The following is an 8,359-nucleotide window of genomic DNA, read 5'->3' on the forward strand; positions in this document are numbered from 1 at the left end:
AGATTCAGTGGGTCTCCAACCAGCTGTTCTCTTCATACAATCCAGGGGTGGCAGACAGAAGATCCCTAAAATTGCCCCAAGTGCACGGGGGAATTCTGAGTCCTAGTGCTCACTCCCTGGACTTCGCCCCAGAACTAAATCTAATTGTGTTGGGGACCCAGAGGTGCTGAGGAGCATTCCTTTCTCTCAGGCTTTCACAGAGTACATGTTGTATTCCAGAAGCAGAAATCTGAGTGTGGGAAGAGGTGGGTTAGCCTTGGAGGAAAGGAAATGTGGATCGTGAGTCTCTGAAAAGGGCTGGAGGCTAAAAAGTCAGGCTGGGCTGCGCTGCTTTGGAAGCACATAGACTACAATTGGAACGTTGCAGAGAAAATTAGCATGGCCCCTGCGGCAGGATGACATGCAAATTTGTGAAGCGTTCCATATTTTAAAAAAATTAGGCTGTGCTTACTGACCAAGCATGATTCAATGGGAGCTTTGCCAGCTCCCAATGTAGACTTAAAAGTACCTTAAATCTAAAAAAAATTCCTGCAAAGCAAGGAATGTTTCCTGCCTTTACTCTCTACCACTTGAATCCTTGAAGGGAGCATTATGTGTATCTAATCAGTCTATTTTTAAATACTTTTAAAGTTCTCCAGATGTATTAACATTTAGTACTGTTTTTACATTATTTCAACATTTACTTAAATGAAACCATAGTACAGGCAGACCTTGGAGATATTGCAGGTTTGGTTTCAGACCATCACAATAAAGCAAATATTGCAATAAAGTGAGCTACACGAATTTTATGTATTTATTTCCTTCAAGAACTTTTTTGTGCATTCACTAATTGTTTGGTGCAAAAGGCCTGGCTTTTAGCCTGTCTTAGCTTAAAAATTTTTTTTTTTTTTAATTATTGATTTTAGAGAGAGAGAAGAAGGGAGAAAGAGAGAGAGATAGAAACATTGATTTGTTGTTCCACTTAATTATTCATTCATTGGTTACATCTTGTATGTGCTCTGACTGGGGATGGAACCTGAATCCTTGGTATATTGGGACAACATTCTTACCAACTGAGCTACCTGGTCAGGGCTATCTTGGCTTTTGACATGCCTTCCTCATTAAGCTAAATGATTTTTTGCTTTTGATTTAAAGTGAGAGATGTGAAATTCTTTCTTACCCTTGAACATTCAGAGACCATTCATTGGCCTAATTTCAATATTGTTGTGTATCGGGGAATAGGGAGGCCAGAGTGGAGGGAGAGAGATGGCGGAACGGTGGGTCAGTGAAGCAATCAGAACACATCATTGATTGATTATATGGGCATGGTTTGAGATTCTCCAAAACAATTGTAATAGTAACATCAGAGATCACAGATCACAGATCACAACCCTGGCCAGTGTGGCTCAGCAGCTAGAGCACCGGCTGAAGGGTCTCAGGTTTGATTCCAGTAAAGGGAACAAACCTGGGTTGCAGGTTCGATCTCTGGGGAGGCAACCAGTTGATGTATCTCTCTCACATCAATGTTTCTCTCTCTCCCTCCCTCACTCCCTCCCTTCCACTGTACTTAAAAATTCAATGGAAAAATATCGTCAGGTGAGGATTTACAACAACAACAAAAAGGATCATTGATCACGGATCACTATAGCAAATATAAAAATAATAATAAAGTTTGAAATATTGCAAGAAATGTGACACAGAGACATGAAGTGAGGAAATGCTATTGAAAAAATGACACAGACTTGCTCAACCCAGGGTTACCACAAACCTTCAGTTTGTTAAAAATAAATATCTGCAAAGTGCAGTAAAAGTGAAATAAAACGAGGTGTTCCTGCATATATATCTCGAAACTTTCTATTCAGTAACTTGATATGTTTGGAGGTTTATACTGAGATTTGATATATACTTATTTTTTTTCCATTTTTATTTTTATTTATTTATTTTTAAATTTTATTTTTGTTATAGATGTTTCTCCTTTTTTTCCTCATTGACACCCTCCTCCCGATCTGCCCCACCACGCCCTGGCTTTGTTGTCTGTGTCCATTGGTTATGTGTACATGCATATAAGTTCTGTGGTTTATTTCTTCCCTCCCCCCATCACCCCCTATTCTGAGGGTTGTCAGTCTGTACCCTACTTCCACGTCTCTGGGTCTACCCTATTCCTCAGACTGTTATGTTCATTACATTCCACAAATAAGTGAGATCATGTGGTATTTGTCTTTTTCTGCTTGGTTTGTTTCGCTTAGGATAATACTTTCCAGGCCCCTTCATGTTATCTCAAAGGATAAGAGATCTTTCTTTCTTACAGCTGCATAGTACTCCATTGTGTATATGTACAACTGCTTTTTTATCCATTTGTTTACTGATCGACACTTGGGCTGTTTCCAGATCTTAGTTAGCTATTGTAAATAGTGCTGCTATGAACATGGGGGTACATATACTCTTTCTGATTGGTGTTTCAGGCTTCTAAGGGAATATTCCTAGAAGTGGAATCACTGGGTCAAATGGCAATTCAATTTTTAATTTTTTGAGGTAACACCATAGTGTTTTCCATAGTGGCTGCACCAGTCTGCATTCCCACCAGCAGTGTACTAGAGCCCCCTTTTCTCCACACCCTCGCCAACACTTGTTGTTTGATGATTTGTTGATGGTGGCCATTCTGACAGGTGTGAGGTGATACCTCATTGTTGTTTTAACTTGCATCTCTTTGATGATTAGTGATGTTGAGCATTTCTTCATATGTCTCCTGGCCCTTTGTATGTCCTGTTTGAAGAGGTGTCTATTCAGTTCCTCTGCTCATTTTTTAATTGGATTCTTTGTCTTCCTTTTGTTGAGTTGTTTGAGTACTCTATATATTTTGGAAATTAACCCCTTATCTGATGTATCATTGGCAATGATGTTCTCCCATACAGTGGGTTGCCTTTCCATTTTGATGGTTGTTTCTTTTGCTGTGCAGAAGCTTTTGAGTTTTATGTAGTCCCATGTGTTCATTTTTTCCTTTGTTTCTCTTGCCTTAGGTGATGTATCAGTGAAAATTCTGTTGCATATGATGTCTGAAATTTTGTTGTCTACATTTTCTTCTAGGATTTTTATGGAATCATGGGTCACATTGAAGTCTTTTTTCCATTTTGAGTTTATTCTTGTGTATGGTGTAAGTTGATGGTCTAGTTTCATTTTTTTGCATGTAGCTGTCAAATTTTCCCAACACCATTTATTAAAGAGGCTGTCTTTACTCCATTGTATGCTCTTGCCTCCTTTGTCAAATATGAATTGAGCATAATGTCTTGGGTCCATTTCTGGGTTCTCTGTTCTGTTCCACTGGTCTATATGCCTGTTCTTGTGCCAGTACCAGGCTGTTTTGATTACAGTTGCTTTGTAGTATAAACTGATATCTGGTATTGTGATCCCACCTACTTTGTCCTTCTTATTCAAGATTGCTGTGGCTATTCGGGTCTTTTTTGGTTTCATATGAACTTTTGAAGTGTTTGTTCTAGTTCTGTGAAATACGTCATTGGTATTTTGATGGGGATTGCATTGAATCTATAGATTCCTTTGGGTAATATGGACATTTTATTTTTTATTTTATTTTTTTATCCTCATCTGAGGACATTTTTCTATTTTTTGTTCAGGTAGAGTGGGAGAGGGAGAGGAAGAGAGAGAGAAACATCGATGTGAAAGGGACACATCGAGTGGCTGCCACCCGCACGACCAACCAGGGCCGGGGACAAACTGCAACCGAGGTACATGCCCTTAGCGGGAACCGAACCCGGGTCTCTCGGGACCACAGGCCGAAGCTCTAACCGCTGAGCCAAACTGGCCAGGGCAATATGGACATTTTAATGATGTTAATTATTCCAATCCATGAACAAGGTATGTGCTTCCACTTTTTTATATCTTCCTCTCTTTCTTTTTTCAATGTCCTGTAGTTTTCTGCAAATAGGTCCTTTACTTCTTTGTTTAAGTTTATTCCTAGGTTTCTTAATTTTTTTGCCGCGATGGTAAATGGGATTATTTTTTCAGTTTCTCTTTCTGTGAGTGCATCGTTGGTGTATGAGAATGCCATCGATTTCTTGACATTAACTTTGTATCCTGCTACTTTGCCAAATTCACTGATTAAGTCTAGTAGATTTTTGATGGGGTCTTTAGGGTTTTCTATGTATAATATCATGACATCTGCAAATAATGAGTTTCACTTCCTCCTTTCCCATTTGGATCCCGTTTATTTTTCTTCATGTCTGATTGCTGTGGCTAAGACTTCCAGTACTATGTTAAATAAGATTGGCGAAGGTGGGCATCGCTGTCTTGTTCCTGTTCTTAAGGGAAATGCTTTTAGTTTCTGCCCATTGAGTATGATGTTGTCTGTAGGTCTTTCATATATGGCCTTTATTATGTCGAGATATGATCCCTTTATTCCCACATTGCTGAGCATTTTTATCAGAAATGGATGATGGATTTTGTTGAATGCGTTTTCAGCATCTATTGATATGATCATGTGGTTTTTATTCTTCATTTTGTTTATGTGGTGTATCACATTGATTGATTTGCGAATATTATACCAGTTTTGCATCCCTGGGATGAATCCCACTTGGTCATGGTGAATAATTTTTTTGATGTGTTGCTGGATCCGATTTGCTTGTATTTTGTTCTGGATTTTGGCGTCTATGTTCATCAGGGTATTGGCCCGTAGTTTTCTTTCTTTGTAGTGTCTTTTTCTGTTTTTGGAATTAGAATTATGCTGGCCTCATAAAACGAGTTTGGAAGTCTTCCTTCTTCTTGAATTTTTAGAAAATAGTTTGAGGAGAATGGGTATTAGTTCTTTTTTGAATGTTCGGTAAAACTCCCCAGTGAAGCCATCTGGGCCTGGGCTTTTGTTTGCTGGGAGAGTCTTGATTACCTCTTTAATTTCCTTAGTTGTTATTGGTCTGTTTAAGTTTTCTATCTGTTTTCAGTCCAGTTTTGGGAGACTGTGTGTTTCTAGAAAATTGTCCATTTTGCTTAGATTGTTGAAGGTGTTGCCATATAATTGTTCATAGTAGTTGTTAACAATCTTTTGTATTTCTGTGGTGTCAGTTGTTACTTCTCCTCTTTCATTTCTGATTTTGTGTATTTGAGTTCTCTCTCTTTGTGTTTTGGTGAGTCTAGGGTCCATCAATCTTGTTTATGTTTAAAAAAACTAGCTCTTTGTTTTGTTGATCCTTTGAATTGTTTTTTTTGTCTCTATGTCATTTATTTCTGCTCTGATCTTTACTATTTCCTTCCTTCTACTTGCGCCATGGTTTTCTTTTTGTTTGCTTTCTAGTTCTTTAAGTTGTGAGGTTAGATAGTCTATTAGAAATTTTTCTCATTTCTTGAGGTAGGCCTGTAGTGCTATGAACTTCCCTCTCAGAACTGCTTTTGTTGCATCCCATAGATTTTGTGTTGTTGTGTGTTCATTTTCATTGGTTTCCAGGAAGTTTTTAATTTCTTCCTTGATCTCCTCGGTAACCCATTCATTGTTTAATAACATGCTATTTAGCCTCCATGTGTTCAAATGTCTTTGCATGTTCTTGTTGCAATTGATTTCTAGTTTCATGCCATTGTGATCTGAGAAGATGCTTGATATGATTTCAATCTTCTTGAACTTGTAGAAACTTAGTTTGTGTCCTAACATGTGGTCTATCTTCAGAATGTCCCATGTGTACTTGAGAAGAATGTGACTTCTGTAGTTTTGGGGTGTAATTCTCTGTAGATATCTATGAAATCCATCTGGTCTAGTGTTTCATCTAGAGTCTCTGTTTCCTTGCTAATTTTTTGTCTAGAACATCTATCCAGTGATGTCAGCAGGGTGTTGAAGTCCCCTGCAATGATTGTATTGCTGTCAATTTCTCCTTTGAAATCCTCCAAAAGCACCATTTTGGTGCTCCTACATTGGGTGCATATACGTTTATCAAGGTTATATCTTCCTGTTGGATAGATTCTTTCAATATTATGTAGTGGCCTTCTTTGTCTCTAGTTATGGCCTTTGTTTTGAAATTTATTTTATCAGATATGAGTATTGCTATCCCAGCTTTTTTTTCCTTTTTGTTTGCTTGGAAGATTTTTTTCATCCCTTCACTTTCTTTTTTTTTTTTTTTTTTTTGTTCAGGTAGAGTGGGAGGGAGAGAGAGGAAGAGAGAGAGAGAGAGAAACATCGATGTGAAAGGAACACATCGAGTGGCTGCCACCTGCACAACCGATCAGGGCCGGGGACAAACTGCAACCGAGGTACGTGCCCTTAGCGGGAACCGAACCCGGGTCTCTCAGGACCGCAGGCTGACGCTCTAACCGCTGAGCCAAACCGGCCAGGGCTTCATCCCTTCACTTTCGACCTATATGAGTCTTTTGTTGTGAGGTGGGTCTCTTGTAAACAACATATAGATGAGTCATGCTTTCTTATCCAATCAGCTATTCTTTGTCTTTTTATCGGAGCATTCAATCTATTTACATTTAAGGTGATTATTGATATGTACTTATTTATTGCCATTTTTGTTTAGTGTGGTTCTATTTTTCTTCCTATTTCTTCTATTAATTACAGCAGTCCTTTTAACATTTCTTGCAGTGCCGGTTTGGTGCTAATGTATTCCCTTAGTCTTTTTTTTTGTCCGGGAAGCTCTTTATTTGACCTTCTATTTTGAATGATAGCCTTGCTGAGTAGAGTAGTCTTGGATTCAGATCCTGTTTTTTATGACCTTGATTACTTTGTGCCATTCCCTTCTGGCCTATAGTGTTTCTGTTGAGAGGTCAGCCGAGAGCCTTATGGGGGTTCTTTTGTAAGTAACCTGTTATTTATCTCTTGCTGCTTTTAGGATTCTCTCTTTGTGTTTATTTTTTGGCATTTAGTTGGGACTCTCTGTGCTTCTTGAACTTGAATACGTTCTTCCTTCAACAAATTAGGGAAGTTTTCTGTCACTATTTTTTCAAATATATTCTCTAACCCTTGCTCATTTTCTTCTTCTTCGGGGACTCCTATGATGCGAATATTATGACGTTTCCAGTTGTCCCACAGTTCTGTTAAGCTGTCTTCCTGTTTTTTAATTGTTTTTTCCTTTTGTTTTTCTGATTGGTTGATTTTTTTCTACCCTGTCTTCTAATTCCCTGATCCAGTCCTCAGCTTCCTCTACTCTGCTTTTTAGACCTTCCAATGTGTTCTTTATTTCTGATATGTCATTCTTTTTTTTTTTTATCCTCACCTGAGGATATTTTTCCATTTTTTTGTACAGATAGAGTGGGAGGGAGAGAGAGGAAGAGAGAGAGAGAGAGAGAAACATCGACGTGAAGGGACACATCGAGTGGCTGCCACCCGCACGACCAACCAGGGTCGGGGACAAACTGCAACTGAAGTATGTGCCCTTAGCGGGAACCGAACCCGGGTCTGTCCGGACCGCAGGCCGACGCTCTAACCGCTGAGCCAAGCTGGCCAGGGCTGATATGTCATCCTTCATTTCTTCTTGGTGGTTTTTAATTTCCAGTTGGTTGATTTTCAACATTTCTATGTCTTTTGTCATGGTGTTGACGTTCTTACTCATGCTGTTGAGCTTCCTCTAGATCATGGCTCTGAATTCTAGCTCTGTTAACTTGCTTAACTGCACCTCATTGATCTCATCTTCGGTAGAGGTCTTTTGTCCTTTCGTTTGGCATTTGTTTCTCTGTTTCACCATTTTGGCTATCTCAGTGGGCTTTGTAACCTGCCAAATTTTCCCTGTGGATGTTGGTGTTCTGCTGTTTGTGGCTCCCTCTGCTGGGTTTGGATGAGCATGGGAGGACACATGTTAAACACCACTGTCAAGTCTTACTTTCCTGGGCAGAGTGCAAGTGCAGGAATGGTTCAGTTATTCTCTAGTTTTTTTGCCTGGAGGCTATTTGTAGCGGTTACTTGAAGAGCCTTGGGTTCTCAGTTGAATGAACTACTCCCTCTGGTGTTCAGAGTAAGGGGATTTCCTGAGGGTGGGGCAGCTGCTGGTTATCAATGAGCCTCAATTTGCATTTCAATAGCCACCTGGTGGGGTTGAATCTCTGGGGGAGGGGCTGCTGCCTCTTCCCAGAGCCCTGGGAAGGAGTAAGATGACCACCATCCTGTGTGGCCACAACTCAGCAAAAGCTCTGAGCACCCTCCAAATCCTGAGTGTCCCCACACTGTTCCAGTCCAGTGCACCCTCTTTCTGCCAGAGCCCAAGGTGAGTGGCTGTGGCTATTTTAGCGTCTGTCCTGGCTCCGCGCTATGGAGCCGCTTGGGGATTAACCAGAGGGCACTGCTCACAGTTAAGGCTCCTGCTGTCTGTGGGCTCCCAGCCCTCCTCTCGTGCCTCTGCAATCCTACCAGGATCGAGTCAGTGTCCCTGGTTATATGGTCCTCGTAAGCTGC

At 40.1% G+C, this 8,359-nt stretch overlaps 1 non-coding gene across 1 annotated transcript; it reads left to right on the forward strand.

Annotated features, from left to right (window-relative positions):
- The first annotated feature begins 324 nt into the window (after positions 1-324).
- Positions 325-430, forward strand: LOC118631961. The gene has a single exon (XR_004959945.1). It is a non-coding gene; the product is annotated as a U6 spliceosomal RNA (small nuclear RNA).
- The last annotated feature ends 7,929 nt before the right edge of the window (positions 431-8,359 follow it).

This window comes from Molossus molossus, unplaced genomic scaffold (assembly GCF_014108415.1).
Source record: "Molossus molossus isolate mMolMol1 unplaced genomic scaffold, mMolMol1.p scaffold_m16_p_16, whole genome shotgun sequence".
In the NCBI taxonomy this organism is placed as follows: domain Eukaryota; kingdom Metazoa; phylum Chordata; class Mammalia; order Chiroptera; family Molossidae; genus Molossus; species Molossus molossus.